Here is a 17,137-nt window from a genome sequence, read left to right as displayed (position 1 = left end):
ATGCATGCTCAGTATGAGGGATTGCTGCAAAACCAATGACTTCACACCAGCAAGTATCCACTGTGGCTCCACGCTCATCCAGGGGGAGTGAAAAACAATAATATATATATATATATATATATATACATATATATATTTTTTTTATTTATTTATTTATTTATATATATTTATTTATTTATTTATTTATTTATATATATATATGACTGAACTAAATTGAAACAGGCCTGTTTCAATTTAGTTCAAGTCAGTCCAGTGAATTATTTCAGTTTAAATCAGTCCAGTGAATTCTTTCCCAACAGCAGATAAAATGGACTTTCTGAAGGTTTTGAGGCTAAAAAGACTGAATGTTTGTGTTTGATGCTGAACTCTGATCCGAACACGCTGGTTCTGACTGTAAAATGCTTTAGCGTCTCATTTCTTCTGACAGCTGTGGTCTGTGTGACTGTGAGCTGGGTTTTACTGTGACAGGTGGAAGAGAGTGAAAAGTAATGACGCCCTGACGGCTGCTCAGACCGAGGACCAGACGTCACGCAGCAGCGCCTCAGACACGCCGGACCACCTGGCCAGGAGTCAGGCAGCCGGGCCGGGCCCAAAACTGACATGATGTATTAACATGGCGATGAAAAGTGTGTTTTGGTTGTGACAGAGCCACCCCGCATGCTCTGGGTCACTGCCAGCAGCTGCAGCCCCAACACTGATGGTTTTTATTTTAGCTCAGAGACTCGTTACACAGTGATTGGGAGTTAAACGTTAACACAAAGCAGCTACTGGCGTTTCCACAGCTTTTGAAGAAACCGAGCAAAGTCACGTCCAACACGTCTCTGGATCCCTCCTGGTACCGGTACCAGTGGGTATCAGGGACCAGATGCAGGAACATTAAACTGATTGTACTAATGAATTTGGTATTACTGGACAAATTTACTCACTGGGCACTTTATTAGGTACACCGCTTAATTATTTAACGCAGATCGAGACACAATTGTATGATAGCAATTCAATATATGTAGGCATCTAGACGTAGTGAAGATGGCTGGAAGTTCAAACTGAGCACCAGAAAGGGGAATAATAGAGATTTAATTGTTTCATGGTTGTTGGTGCCAGACCTGCTGGTTTACCGGAGGAACTGCTGGTCTCCTGGGATGTTTGCTCATAATCATCTGCCAGGTTTACACCGAATGTTCTGGAAAAAGGTAAAATATTCAGAGAGCAGCAGACGAGTCAGAGGAAAACAGGGAGGCCATGATGGAAATACCCACCTGCTACAACAAGGACTTCCAGAATATCCTGATTTATACAAGGGTCAGGGTGAATACTCGATTCTGATTGGCTGCAGGGTGTCCTTCAAAAACTGTTATAAGACACCTATAAAAAAAGTTATATAGTCAAATAGCCTGTTTGATCTAAATTATTACGCTAACTCAAATGTTAGCGGTTAACGGAGGGACAGTTGATGCTGGTGACCTTGGTAATGCGTCACAATGAGAAATATTAGCTATTTCAGCCGTTTCTTGTGAAAAACGATTTTAACAATAAAAAAACATTAAAGTATTTATAAGTGATTTAATATTTCCATCTTCCCATGGTATAAGCAGGATAACGAGCTTCGAGGCGTCCATTATCCGTAGTTAATGGACTTTGGCGGAAGCAACCATCCAACTCAAAGCATCCGAGTCGTCCATTAATTTATGATAAAGGACGCCCCGCTGAGCGTTATCCCATATTTATTGGATTGAACTCACTACGTATTTCTCCGTATAAAATGAGTCTGCTTGGCCTGTAAAGCCTCTTTTTGTGTCAGGTGGTTGGGTCAGAATTTGGTGTAAACATGGCAGCTTGTGTTAATGGACCCAGCTGCTGGTGGTGGCATCATGGTGGGGGAATAATTTCTTGGTACCATCTAAGGACGATGGTTCTGACAGAGGTTCTCTTTTCCAGACGGATGTCACTAACTGTTTGTCTGTGTTCTTGATGATCTGTCAGATCAGAACCTGGTTTATTGCTTTTTGAGATCTTTTAGCTTCATGTTGTCCGGTTCTGGTTCTGTTTAAGTTATTTCTTGGTTTTTGCGAGTCTGACAGAAATCAGGACCCAGTTTAGTGTTTGGGTTTGTAGCAAACACCTCTAGCAGAACCATCTTTAATATCATAACTGGATTTACTGCAGGTGCAACACCATAGCAATGTTTCTCTGCAGTGAAACAATATACCTGGTGGCATGAAAAGTTCTGACCCGGTTCTGACTCCGTTTCCAGTTCCAAACAACCAGACTTTCCTACGGTCCTCTAAAGCGGTCCTGGTCTCCAGGCTTCCTGAAGGTCCCTCTCTGTTTTGGGGGATTTTGCTGTTTGCCACCAGTGATGACCAAGTTGTGTCGACACGTAACAACTTATCGATGAACCGGTTTTAAATTAGCTCTAGCCTGTAACTGGACTCATCTACCAGGTCCGGTCCGGTTTGTTCCTGCTTCTCAGACACGCCATGGAGATACGCTTCTTCTGTTGGAGGTGATTTCAGACCTGCTTCTCCGTTTTCCCAGCACATCTCCTCCAGAATACCACATAAATCTGCAGAGCAGTCCAGCGACTGGTCGGGTCCCATCTGGTGCTGTTGTGTGATGAAAAATGAAGAACTGCTCAAGTTTCCAAACATTTGACTCAACGCGGCATTAAACATGGGAGTGCTTTGAGCTCGCCAAAGAATCTGTTAAATGCGGTTTTTAAATGTTCATCAAAAGCACCACAAGAAATATGCAGAGATGTCTCCTAGAGAGTCTTTTGTTTTCCTCTCCTGCTGTTTGACAGCGTTAAATTAAAACGGTTGTTTGAGTCGACTTTCTGTGAGTGCTCTTTGTTATTCCCGGTATGTTTTGGACTTTGGGGTCCCCTGGACCAGAGGAGGCATTCTGTCCGCCAGTTTACCGCAGCAGTGAGCTCTTTTCCTTCTGCTGAGTCTTGGTTCCAGTCCTGGCAATCAGCCTAGGAATTTCAGTCCCGGAGGACGGCCTGATGGGTAAAACAGAACGACTGCAGCTTCCAGAAGGAGACCACCACTTTAGTTTTACAAACAACAGGTTAGGCTTGAATTTCTGCTGCATTTTTCTCTTTTCCTGGGATTTCTCTCCTCAGATGGGAGAATTGTTCCCTTTTTAATAGTTTTTAACAGTTTATGTCTTCCCATGGATCTTAAAGTAATGAACTTCTTTGTAGGTCATTACTTTGACAGATTGTGTGCTTAATTTGCACCATATTGCCACGGAGCCTTGACTTCATGTAGGGATGCGGTGTTAGACCTCACGTTCCCTGCTGTCACGGCCAGATGCAAAGCAGATGTTTGGGATGCACGAGGAGGAAGGCCGGGATTTAAAGTTTGCCGTTGGACATACGGCTTTATCGCGGCCCACATGCTGTTCTCTGTATGGGAAGACTGATAGATTGCTGAAAAGATAAAGCTGCCGTTAAGAGCTTGGAACTGATTTAACCTCCTAGTCCGCTTTGATACAATAGTGAGCCAGAGTGTTGACCCAATTGTAGCATTATTGGATTTCTCTGTTTCTGTTTTTAATCTCTTCTGGGTCTCTGTAGCTTTTTTTTTTTGCTCCGACTCCATCGGGTTTTATTGAACTCAGCTGTAGATTTTTGATTTAGTTTGACCGGGAGATTTAGGTTGTGTTGCGCTGCGGGTTTATCAGGATCTGGTGCGTCTGTCTGTGGAAGCTGAGTGTTTACTGTAAAGAGCTTTTCATGCTTCTCAGAGCCTGGAAACTCTTATCCCAGCATGACATTTACCGTCAGTCCTCCCACTAAAAACACCTTGGCCCTCCACATCTGGGGCTTTTCCAGCCGTGAGAGTTCCTGGGCATGTTTGTGCTGTTGTTTACGGTTTAAGACCTAAACCTGGATGTTTAATGTATGCTAACAATAGGATTCATGAAAAAGATTGAACTCAGCTGGTGGTACTCATGGAAAGCTTTATACTAGACGTAAAGGAGACGTATCATGCTTATAAACCCTTCCTTTTCACATGTAAGTCCTTCAGCTGTGGTCTGTATAAAGTGGAACGGCAACACATTGGTCTGAATTCCTCCTCAATCTATCTCCATGTTAAATTCAATATAATTAAATTTTATTTATATAGCACCAATTCACAACACACGTCATCTCAAGACACTTCTCAAGTTCATTACTTCCATCAGATCCTCCAGGTTGGTGAGAAAGTTTCCTCTCTAAGGAAACCCAGCAGGTTGCATCAAGTCTCTCCAAGCTGCATTCACTCCTCCTGAAAGAGCGTAGAGCCACAGTGGACAGTCGTCTGCATTGTTGATGGCTTTGCAGCAATCCCTCATACTGAGCATGCATGAAGCGACAGTGGAGAGGAAAACTCCCCTTTAACAGGGAGGAGAACCTCCAGCAGAACCAGAATCAGGCTCAGTGTGAACGCTCATCTGCCTCCACCCACTGGGGCTTAGAGAAGACAGAGCAGAGACACAGAAAGCTCAGAAGCTCACATTGACCCAGGAGTACTTTCTATGGTAGAGAAGACAGAGCAGAGACACAGAAAGCTCAGAAGCTCACATTGACCCAGGAGTACTTTCTATGTTAGAGAAGACAGAGCAGAGACACAGAAAGCTCAGAAGCTCACATTGACCCAGGAGTACTTTCTATGTTAGAGAAGACAGAGCAGAGACACAGAAAGCTCAGAAGCTCACATTGACCCAGGAGTACTTTCTATGTTAGATGGTAATAGAGGATGAACGCCCCGCTAGAGTCTTAGTTTAGGAGTCATCTAACCATCACAGTTTGTCCCTTAATAAATTTGCTCAATTCTGAGTTGGTACTGGTGGATTTGAAATGAAACAACTAAAATGTAACTGAAGTTCAGACTTTAAGGTTTAATTCAAGTGGTTGAACAAAATATATGATTAAATATTTAGGGATTGTAGCTATTTTTATACAATCGCTCCTCATTTCAGGGGCTCAAAGGTAACTGGACAAAAAGAATAACCCTAAGTAAAATATTCAGTATCCATCCATCCATCCATCCATTTTCCAAACCGCTTTATCCCTCATGGGGTCGCTGGGGTTGCTGGTGCCTATCTCCAGCGTTCACTGGGCGAGAGGCGGGGTACATCCTGTACAGGTCGCCAGTCTGTCACAGGGCAAAATATTCAGTATTTAGTAGAGAATCATTTGCAGGCTATGACTGCCTGAAGTCTGGACCCCATGGGCATCACCAGATGCTGGTTTCCTCCTTAGTGACGCTTTAACAGAACTTTACTGCAGCCGTCTGCAGTTGCTGCTTCTTTCTGGGTCTTTCTGCCTTAAGTTTCGTCTTTAGCAGATAAAATGCTTTCAGATTGGTTAAGATCTGCTGATTGACTCGGTCGTTGCAGAATATTTCACTTCTTTGCTTTAAAAACTCCTGGGTTGCTTTTTGCAGTAAGTTTTGGATCATTGTCCATCTTTACTGAGAAGCTCCATCCAATCACCTCTGCTGCATTTGGCTGACTCTGAGCAGAAAGTTTATCTCTATAAGCTTCAGAATTCATCTGTTGTCACATCATCGATAAAGACAAGTGACCCAGAGCCACTGGAAGCCATGCAGCCCCACACCATCACACTGCCTCCACCATGTTCTACACAAAATCTTCTTTGGATCATGAGTGGTTCCAGTTCTGCTCCAGACTTTCTTAGTCTCATCAGTCCAAAAGATGCACTTCCAGAACCGGGCGGCTTCTGTTCTGTCAGTTCTGGCCTTTCTGTTTCTGAGGCTGATTAATGGTTTGCACCTTGTGGTGAATCCTCTGTATTTACTCTCATGAAGTCTCTTTATGGCAGACTTAGTTACTGATGCATCTTCTTCCTGGACAGTCTTCTTCACTGAGGGGATGCTGTGAAGGTTTTTCTTCACCGTGGAAAGGATTCTGCTGTCTTCCATGGGCCTCCAGGCCTCTGAGTTCAGGAGCTCACCAGTGCTCTCTTTTTTTCTCAGAAAGAACCAAACTGATGATTTAGCCTCTCCTAACATTTCTGCTTTCTCTCTGATGGATTTCTTCTCTTTTCAGCCTCAGGATTGTCTGTTTCACCTCCATGGAGATCTTCTCTGACTGCATGTTGTGTTCACAGCAGCAGCTTCTAAATGCAAACGCATGGAATCACCTCCAGACCTTTAAACTGCTTAATTGATGACCGGTTAACGAGGGAAGAGCCCATGCAGTCTTCTTATTTATTTTGCAGTCTTGAGTCAATTGTTCGATTACTTTTGGTCCCTTGAAAAAGAGGCGGCTACATATTAAAGAGCTGTATGCATAATTCACTAGCTGTAATTGGGGCAGCCTTTGGAGGACTGCGACTTGCTTGACTTTTGCTAAAAATGTGGGTTAAACTTTTGTTTTTCCTATTATTTGACGGAAAGGAAATAGTTGCTTTGTGCATGAAATGTCTTCTCGAATTTATTTGCTTTTTCTATACAGAAACTCTTTAACCTGTAAAAGCTACACAGCCACACCAATCCTCACAATATACTGCAGAGGACATGATGGTCTTAAACTTTCTCCAGATCAACAAAACACCAGAACAGGGAAATCAAACTCCTGCGACCTCCTCGGCTACTATGTCAGAGTAAAGATCTGCTCCTCTGCTCCACGGCCGTGAGGAAAGACACACTCCTGAATACGTAGGTTCAGAAGAGCCATAATGTCTGGATCAAGTTCTTTAAAGAGCTCCTTTCACTGCGTGACCACATCGTCAGTCCTTTACTGCCTGGGATGGTCCTGGTCAGAAAGTTCTTCTCCAGGGTCCTTCTGATTGGATGCCTCTTGAACACCTGATGGAGCCAACCTCAGATAAAAGGCACTGAGCTACATGCAGCATCTAAAAATATCAGAAAGTAGTAACGTGGTTTAATATATTAAATTATACGAGCCAACCCTACTGACTGGTGAATTATTAGCTCTCCTGCAGGCCGATAAACGGGTCTGTAAGAAGTGAACCGGTTCAGCTGTAATGGGACGAACATATTCATGCATCTAGAAGACAGAACACATAAATTAGGAGCTTAAAATGATTGCGGTTGTAGGCAGACCGGACCAGAACCGGTACTGAAACTAGTTGTAAATGAGACAGATGTCCGTTCAGAACCGTCGTTTTTTTTCCCCTCCTTTCATTTTTCCGGTCCTGATTCTGTGTCTGTCAGCAGTCTTTGTGTCTCGTACTGGACAACAGACCTGCTCCAATTAAACTGTCATCTGGGACACGACGCTTTGGACCAGGCCCGTCTGAAACATGTGGAGAGCATTACTGGCTGACTGGGTTCCAGTTTGCGTTGGTATTGGAGCGATGCTCCCATCCCCTGATGACTACTGGACCTGTTATCCCGGCATTCCGAACATTTTCCTTTTCCCAGAACCGAGGAGCTCAAAAAATTATCCTTTGCTTCAATCTGAACCATAATTCAGCCTCAGTTTCTACCGTTGAGTTCTGAATGTTTCAGGTTTAAAAGAGGCTCAAACGGTGCTTTTACAGTTTGGGTCCAACCAAGACAATTAAACTCTATATTAGATTCTTCTTTAATAAATAGACCTAGAAAGCTTAGATCTGCAGCACGTACGCCACCAGACTAAGGTTTGGAGCCACCTTTGTCATTCTACGGCTTTTCCTTTAATTACTTTCTGCAGAACTGTGAAGCAATAGTTTACAGAATAACGTATCAGTCCGATAAGTACTACTGGGCCGATATTAAACACCTGCTATTAATTTCCATCTTGTGACCGTGGCACTGATCGTGATGCAGCGCAGCACTGGACTGCAGCGATGTTAGCGGTGCAAAGGTACCAAATGACATTTTTTTTGCACACCTTGCTGTCCAGTTGGGCTGGTTCTGATTCTGAATGGACAGCCGGATCCATTTTACTGTCGGCTGAGAACCGCCTCTAACAACATTCAATTCAATTCAATTCAATTTTATTTATATAGCGCCAATTCATGAAACATGTCATCTCAAGGCACTTTACAAAGTCAAGTTCAATCATATTATACAGATTGGGTCAGATTATACAGATTGGTCAAAAATGTCCTATATAAGGAAACCAGTTGATTGCATTAAAGTCCCAACAAGCAGCATTCACTCCTGGGGAACCGTAGAGCCACAGGGAGAGTCGTCTGCATTGTACATGGCTTTTCTGCAATCCCTCATACTGAGCATGCATGAAGCGACAGTGGGAAGAAAAACTCCCCATTAACGGGAAGGAAAAACCTCCGGCAGAACCGGGCTCAGTATGAACGGTCATCTGCCTCGACCGACTGGGGTTACAGAAGACAGAACAGAGACACAACAAGAGAGACAAAAAAGCACAGAAGCACACATTGATCTAGTAATCTGTTCTACATTAGATGGAACAACATGATGTGGTTTTCTGCAGCATCTAACGTTATTCTGTCGGCTCCTGGTGACGAATCTCTCAAAGCTTTCCTCAGACTTTCTGCTCTTACTGTTGTTAAATGGAGAGCTTTGGCATTTTATAGAATAGTTACTGACCGCCGGCTGGTGATCTGCAGCGATACCTCGGCCGTGCTGACGCTACACTGCAAAAACGGATCTAAAAATAAGCGAAATGTTCTTAAACATAGTGTTTTTGTCCTTGATCTGAGCAGGTAAATATGATCATTTGCCAATGGAATGAGTATTTTTACCCCTAAATTAAGATAATTAGACATTATGCACTTGAAATAAGATGATGATGAATTGTTCCTATTTTAAGTGCACAAATCTTATTCTATTGGCAGATCATCTTATTTACCTGCTTAAATCAAGGACAGATACACTAATTTGAAGAAAATTTTACTTATTTTTAGTTCTGTTTTTGCAGTGAACCTGGAGTTGTTGGGAACATTAGTTGATTCAGTCCATCTAATTATGATATAATCGATCACAGCGGCATCAGGTGGTACAGTAGCCCGCTCTGTTTGCTTCCCCCTCCTCCTGCCGTTCCAGCTCAGCTGCCATATTATTTCATGTGGCGAGCGTCGGCTCTTTGGAGGCTGGGGGATTCTGGGAAGTTCCCATGTTAATGTAATTATGTCTGTTTAATAGGACATTGTGGTCTTGAGTGTTTCCTTTAGTGCTAATTGTGATGAGGAGAACACAACTGTCCTCTCAGCAGTCGGCTCCATCTGGATAAAATCTCTTTTTATTGGACCGCTCTTCAAAAGCTCTGGCTTCAGCATCACTACTGGCTTCAATAACAGCGAGTCTGTGATTCTGGCTCTGACCCGCTGTCTCCATATTTCTGTCTGTTTCTCTCATTTCAGCTATATTCACCGGCCTTGAAGCTTATTCACGGCAATCTGGTTTAAGGCCGATATATTTAAATCTGTAACGAAAGGAGCTAAAAACTGGTTAATCTGTAAAGAATCTCTGAAACCTTTACTCTCGTCCATTTAAAGCTCAGAACAATCATTTCTGGGTTTCTTCGGACTGAAAAGACACTTTATGTACTTTTGGAAGTGATGCATCCTGGGATCTCTACGTCTTGTTTCTCTCCTTTGCCTCCTGCTCTCAGCTCGAAGGACGCAGCAAGGCAGAAAAAATCTAAAAATCAGAACTAGCACTTACAATTATTATAATAAAAAGTAAAAAGTGACAACAATTAACCTGTAGACAAGGTCTGTAACACTATAACATAAATATAGCTCATTAAAACGGTCATTTGGTCACTTTTCCAATAAAATAATGTATTAAAAGACTTTTAGGGGTTCAAGGCATTATGCATTTGTTGTGATTTTTTTTTTTAAATCTATTGCAATTTAGCAACAACTGTAAGAATGATTTATTATTCAGTAGGGCTAGACGATAATTCAATAACAATATTTATCGATCATAGATAAAAAGGGTCAATAAAAAGTTCAATAGAATAACAGGTTTTATGCATTCTAGCCAATCATGTAGGTTAATATTTCATCATTACATCCTCCCAACCAATCACAACGCAGACCCAGGAACCTCCGTCACCAAGCTCCGCCCCCTTTTAAAGAGTTCAGAGAGCACGCGTTTTTTGTCTTTTTTGGTAAAAAGAAACAAAAAATTGGTAAAAAGTTGGAGAAAAGAGTTTGAATTCAGTGTTTGTGTGTTCTGTGTCTAAAAATAGGTTGCTAAGCAACAGCATAAATGGCCAGGGCTGCACTTAAAATATATGTTTTGAATTTGTTGATGATTATCGATATCGATCAATATTTCTATTTTAACGAAATGCTTTTTTTTCTATATCGTCCTATTCTCTCGCCTAACAGCCATGGCGTTGGGCTTTAAGAGGAAGCAGAAGCACCAAGAGAGAAAGTCACTTTCACAGGGAGAAAATGCAAACTCCATGCAGAAACAGCATGACCCCAGGGCGGGATTCAAACCCAGGACCTTTTTGCTGCAAGGCATCAGTCCCACCAACCGCTCTTAATTAAAATATATGAAGTTCCTCGTTTATAGTCATATTACAGTTGATCTAAACTCTGTTTCTACAAAAACCCTGCTTTATAGCTGATCTCTGCTCCTCTCCTCTCTGAGGGACTTTTTGTTTTCTAGACGCAGATCAGACTTAATAAACCTTGAACGAAGCCGTCTGCATTGAGGCTGGAAGGTCACAGAAACTCAGAGCACTTTTCATCCCCTTCATCTGCAGCTCAGCCTCAGACACGATGAGAAGCTCTTCCTTTTCTCAGGCTTGGTGCCAAACAGACTTTGGTTGAAGCTGGAGCACCAGTAGACAAGTGTGACTAAAAGAGGACAGTTTGGCAACCTGAATGATGATAAATGAGGGATTTTTTTCCCAGATTTTACAGTATTATCTTCAGTATTCATACCCTCCCACAGCCGTGTTTTAGTTTCAGCACATTCTCACAAGCTCCTCTCCCACACGGCCATCACAAGCCCGGTTTTTTCCACTCCAGCCAGACAGCCGTTGGCTTGTCGTCGTCGTTGCTCATTTTTCATGTCAATCTTTTCCCTGCAGAAAACATCAGGCCGGCCTGGGATTGTCTCCCGTGAACAAACAGGCCTCTCAGTCCTCGCCTGTAAACATTTTAATTTCACCGGCCTCATTAAGCCTTGGCTCGGTTGTTGGGGAGTTGGTGGTCCACGGTTCAGATGTTTTTGGACAGTAACTGTGTGCTGACTGAGCTCTCAGAGCCTAAATGTCCAATTTTCTCCAACTTTTGAGCGTTCTTTGCTGTGATGTTGGCATCCTGAGCGTTGGTTCCTCTGTGAAAGCATCTGCAGCCGTCTGCAGAGACTCTGCTCATTAGTTGTTTGGGTTTGTTGGCTGAAGCAGCGCAGACTGTTGAAACGTTGAGAAAGCCTAGCTGGGCTGAGGACTTTCTGTTTGAACTTGTAGAAAAATGCTCAGTACTCTGTCTTGTTTTCTTCTGTTAAAATCTTATTTCCATTCTTGTGAAGACCTCTGATCATTCTGACAAACCTCCTTCTTTGTCCGAATGCCCTTTGACCTGCTATCATTTGGGTTTTATTGCCTAAATATTGCTAGAATCAAATCCAGGTTCTGCTCTCTAGCATTATGTGATCTGCAGATTTCAGGAAAAGTACTTTCTTAGGATTAATGCTGGTTTCAAACAAACCCTGACTCCTGCTATCATTGATCTAGAACAGACGTCACCATCCTTTTAGAAGTTGAGAGCTACTTTATTGTTACTGTGTCATGTCTACCTGTTCCAACCTTTGAACTAGAAGAGTCAGAGCTGACCTTAACTTTATGTAATATAAACATGTTTTTAATGCATTTATCATTTTAAATATATGTTAACACAAGTATAATTAAAAAGGAAGAGCAACAAATTAAAATAACATTTTAGATGCAGCTCATTGGAGGGTTGGGCTATTTTTAAACAGGCTGGAGGACTCCACATGTGGTCCTTGGGGGTTACCTGGTGTCTGCAGGTATCATGTTGTTGACCCCTGATCTAGAACTTAGATCATCTCCAATAAAAATCCTGTAGGTTAAAAAAAAAACAACTGTAAACATCTCTACAAAACCCAGAAAAGCCTTATATTGATCCCCCTGGCCAGTCATCTACCCTACAAAGATATCTGAGAGTTAATGCAAGTCACCAAACTAGTTTAATATGTTTTTAGGTCTTAGTGAGGACCTGTGACCCAGTCCTGTCTCATATGCAATGCGAGTACTCTGGGAATTCATGATTTTAGGCCATTTATCAACGGTCGTCAGGAAACAGCAGAAGGAGGTTTTGAAGGGGGACTTCTGCATGGAGCCCTTCCATCTCTGTGACCACATCTCTTTGTTTTTAAGTAGTTTTAGAGAAGCTGTTCTTAATTAAACTCTTACTTAAACTCTTGAGAGTAATCCAGAAAACTATCGTCTAGTTTTGGATCCAACCGTAGCACAGAAACTGTTAAAGATTACAAACCTCATGTGTAATATGGATCAGAACAAACCTTTCAGGTATTACTGGGCCTTAGTGCAGCATTTGATACCGTGGACCACATCGTATGAGACAGGAACAGTCAGAGCTGTAATCATTGTCATAAGTTTGTTTTACAACAATGACTCTTAGATTCTTCCAACAGCACCAAACTTACCAAGGAGTAATGTAGAGTAAACCTTTTTATAGACTATCACTTTAATTTTTTATGCTGATGACACACTGCTCTATACTGCCATATCTCCTCATGACCTCAGAGTTATTGATGCATTATGAATTATATTTGACATTCTAAGTCATGAAATGCAGAGCATTTGCTTCACCTGAATCAGTTTAAGTTATTGTAAACTTACAGCCCAACTTCAAATCCTGGCAGTGAATCATCAGATCAGGTCCATAAGATCAACATCAGGTTTGATTTAAACTTAAGTTTAATTTGCTTCAAAAACATTCAGTCATCTGAAGAACATCGCCAGTGTGACAGCTTCTCTCCCACTCTAATGTAGAGATTTTAATTCATGCTTTTATAACTTTGAAAACAGATTATTGGAATGTTCTGCGTTTTGGGGCTCCTAACAGAAGTTTAGCTACTATAACAGACTTAAATCAGGCAACCGGACTTTGTGAATATGTTTCGACACCTGGCCAGGAGGCAACCTGGAGTTAGAACCGGCTGATTTTAGGCACATGGAAGATCATCCTCCTAGGAGTATTTCAAAACGGATACAAATCCACAACTCGTCCTTTGGTCATTAGAGTCTGTTGTTTGGTGTAAATTTTCATGTTAAATGAGAATCCTCATGAGACCCATTGTGTAATTACTTTGAATTGAGTTTTGGTGCCAGGTTATAGAAAACTGAGACTGCCAAACTTTCTCTCTCAGTTCAGTGTCTGTTTCTTTATTTAGACAAAGATGGCCTCCTTCTGAACATCATTGTCTTTAAAAGGTTGTCCTTTGCGCTTTATGTGTCAGTGGACCGCTGAATCTTGCCCTGATCTGCTGGCTGTCCTCCGCTACGCCAGGCGTTTATGCAGTTATTGTTTGGTTTCTCTGATGTAGGAGCCAGAGCAGTCCTCGCTGCGCCGGACCGCAGACACATGATAATCCGCTGTGGTATTTTTATAGTATTTTTATTCTTTAATTACTTTTGTACTTTAAGTAAACAGCTTTATAATTTCACATGAGTAAAAAGCGTGATTTGATGCTTCAGCTTCTACAGAAGTGTTTTTAAACCCTAGTATCTATAATAACAAATACTTTTGAAACCTCTGCAAACATCATCTACAATTAATTCATGACTAAACTTAACTTTAAACAGTGATGCACATGTTAAATCCATAGATGTGACCGTGTGTTTTTATTCAATAGAATAATAACTCCTGAATGTAAAAGCAGCTCCAGCCTGGATCTGAAGCTGGGAGGAATATTGAACTGGCAGAAGCAGGTTGATAATTCAGTAGCTTGACTTCTTCAGGGTTGATGAGTGATTGAGGAGGTTTTTGGTTTATTCAACTGAATTCAGTTTATTTATATAGCACCAATTTAAAACATGTCTTCTCAAGGCTCTTTCCAAAGTCAATTTAGGAGAGATGCACCGATCTGATATCCAGATTGGATATCGACTTCGATATTGACTAATTAGGGTATCAGATGAATGATGCCGATCACTTGTTCTTTGTTATTAATATACGCAGCGACACAGTTACATCGATCTAGTCATCACCAGTGATGAGCAAACATAGGACAACAATGGAGCACATGGATCGGTATCGGGTATCGGCTGATACACTCAGCCCAGTTATCAGAATCGGATTGGATGGAAAAAAATTGGCTGGGCAGCAATCCCTCATACTGAGCATGCATGAAGCGACAGTGGAGAGGAAAACTCCCCTTTAACAGGGAGGAGAACCTCCAGCAGATCCAGAACCAGGCTCAGTGTGAACGCTCATCTGCCTCCACCCACTGGGGCTTAGAGAAGACAGAGCAGAGACACAGAAAGCTCAGAAGCTCACATTGACCCAGGAGTACTTTCTATGTTAGAGAAGACAGAGCAGAGACACAGAAAGCTCAGAAGCTCACATTGACCCAGGAGTACTTTCTATGGTAGAGGAAAGTAAAAGGGTAATAGCTACTTTAGTGGCTTTGAAGAGATAAAAAGCAGAAATAATGTCAGTGTTTTTCTCCTGCTGTTACCAAATTGAGGCATTTTAACCATTTGACTTCCAGCTCCATATTGTTCCTAGAACAGTTAGATAAGATAAGAAGTCCTTTACACATTTCTGATTCTGAGTGTTATTTTGGCTGTTTTTAATAACTGTACATGATTATTTTCTTATGTTGTAAATTTGCCCAACTGCTTTTTCCTATTCTTTTTTTGTTTGTTTGTTTTAGATCATTTTTATCCATGTGCACAATAAAGGATATTTCTATTCTAAAATATTAATGATTTGAATTTAGCATTAAAGGTCAGACGTGAAGGGTTTAGTGACATCTGCTGGCAAAGTTGCAGATTGCAACTAGCTGAATATGCAATTCTAATTAAAAACAGCATCGCTCCAAGATTATTTTGTTGCACTAGTGCAACCAGAGCATTGGCTGGTTGGCATGTCGTGATGGAGGACAGTGAAAGATGGAAGTGATGTGAAAACTAACAGAGGAGAGAGATGAAGAGGAGTAAAATCTGAGGATGAGGAGGAGTAAAATCCCCGAGGCTAGGACTGTGTCTGAGTGTGCGAGAGTGAGAGTGTGGCTGTGAGACGTGGCAGAACGAAGCCCGGCCAACCGGCAGATCTTTTCCATATGTTTCCTGGAGACAGACTGAGTGGGGCTGCTCCCCTCCACCCCTCAGCCCCAGCACAAGGAGTCTTCATTTAAACAGACTAAACCCAGTGAAGCAGCAATGCCCCTGCAGCCCGACGCTGGGACACCAGCTCTGCCTCCTCTCTGGCAGGTGTTGTCTTTCTGGGAACCGGCTGCTGTTTGGTCCCACTGGGAAATCAGGAGAGCAAAGCAAACTCTCAGGTTTTCACCTTGGTCATCGTTCCCATTCGTGTTTCTCTCTGAATGGTTTGTGTTGGCAGAGAAAGAATAAAGAACCCAGATTTTTTTTCCGTTTCAGAGCTGTGACCTTTGTCACTGATTCAGAGAGCTGATTAAATCCTCCAAACATTTCCTGACCAGCACCAAACTGCAGACAGAAAAACATCGACCGTCGATTTTCCCCAAATCTCAGTGGAGACCAAAGCAGAGCTAAAGTCACCTTTAGACTCAGTCTAGAGTCCAGCTTAATAAACACCATGTTAATAGCTGTCTGCTCTTCACTCTGCTGCAATATTGTTCCTACGGTGTTCCTCTGCTGCCCCCTAGTGACGAAATACAGTAAAACATCTGTTAGCGTTGCTCCTGATCCTTACAGAGTAAAGGATAAATGGTTTGGGGCAAAGCGTATAAAAACCCAGTCACCACTTATTTCTTTTAGACTTTAACAATGTAGCCATGGTTCCTCTGATAACGAGACGTGATCGTTAACAATCATTTTACAGAGTTTCTCTTTAGACATAGGCTGTTTTATCACTCAGTACAATTTAGTAACAGACTTTTTATTAAGTCTGTTAACTTGGACCCATAAACCATGTGGTAATAAAAAGCTTCTACTCACATCAGACAATTTAAAGTCATTGTTTCCACAACTTTTCCCATGCCCCTGTGTTCCGGCCTGTAGTTAATTATGTTTCTATTCTTTCCATGTCGGCAATCAAGAAATATGTTTAAAAAAGCAATAAAAACAAACTAGCAACTTTTGGCTTGTGCCTGTTTCAAAGATGAAGTTACATTTGACACCTAAGTAGCCGGCATCATTCCTGGAGATTTATAAGCGATCTGTGGGGAACTGAGGCTGCTTGTAATTCTCCATTGAGGCAGATGACCATTTCTGACAACAACTTTCTTTCCAATCTTGGCTCCTCTCTGAATGGCATTTCTACTAGAATACTTTATACTTTTAACCCTTGCAGTGTAATTTTGCTTCTCCTATTCAGAGTTTAACTGCAATAGAGTAACATTATTTTGTTATTTTCTTCATTCGACTTAAGAATTGTGCGAATCCACCATTTATGTATTTTTGCTGTGATTTTGTAGTCCAAGCTGAAGTATGCCAAAGCCACAAAGGGATAAGTGAAAATGTTCGATTGATTCGTCACACTGTCCACCAGCAGACTACAAAGATGGCCGAACAGGGTGGAGTGAAATGTTCTGCGACCTGGAGGGGGGGGGCAGGTGGGAAGCACATGAGTTGCTCTCAAACACACTTCAGACCAGGGGTAAAAAGCGGGAACGTGTGGCAACAATAATGAGGATGTGACGTGACGCCACCTGTCAATCAATCATGGAGGCTTATCACTAACTGGCCAATCAGCGATCCTAATTTGTCCCAAAGTGAAACGCCCTTCTCCTGCAGGAGTTACAGAACCTTTTACCTCCGACAACATTTTCAGGTACGGACGCACTGCAGTCAGGGATTTTATTTAAAATTGGAAAAATTGTTAAATGTTGTCAGTGGGGAAAGTACAATTCAGACAAGCATTATTCTGAATGTTTAGAGAAAATACTCTTTATGCTGTTCTTTTTTTAAAATATAAACACTCAACAAGTTAAGATGACAGCTAAATAGCTCCCCTTCAGCCAGGCTGCATGGCGGA

General features: G+C 42.0%; 1 protein-coding gene across 1 annotated transcript in view; it reads left to right on the top strand.

Moving 5' to 3' along the window:
• The window catches only part of LOC118567221 (nuclear factor 7, brain-like), a 511,141-nt gene that overhangs the window by 365,891 nt on the left and 128,113 nt on the right, over positions 1-17,137 (top strand). The gene's annotated exons all lie outside the window — the stretch shown is intronic.

This window comes from Fundulus heteroclitus, chromosome 20, assembly GCF_011125445.2.
Source record: "Fundulus heteroclitus isolate FHET01 chromosome 20, MU-UCD_Fhet_4.1, whole genome shotgun sequence".
NCBI classification, from domain to species: Eukaryota; Metazoa; Chordata; class Actinopteri; order Cyprinodontiformes; family Fundulidae; genus Fundulus; species Fundulus heteroclitus.
The sequence above is the reverse complement of the archived record's forward strand: the minus strand, read 5'-3'. Positions and strand labels throughout refer to the sequence as shown.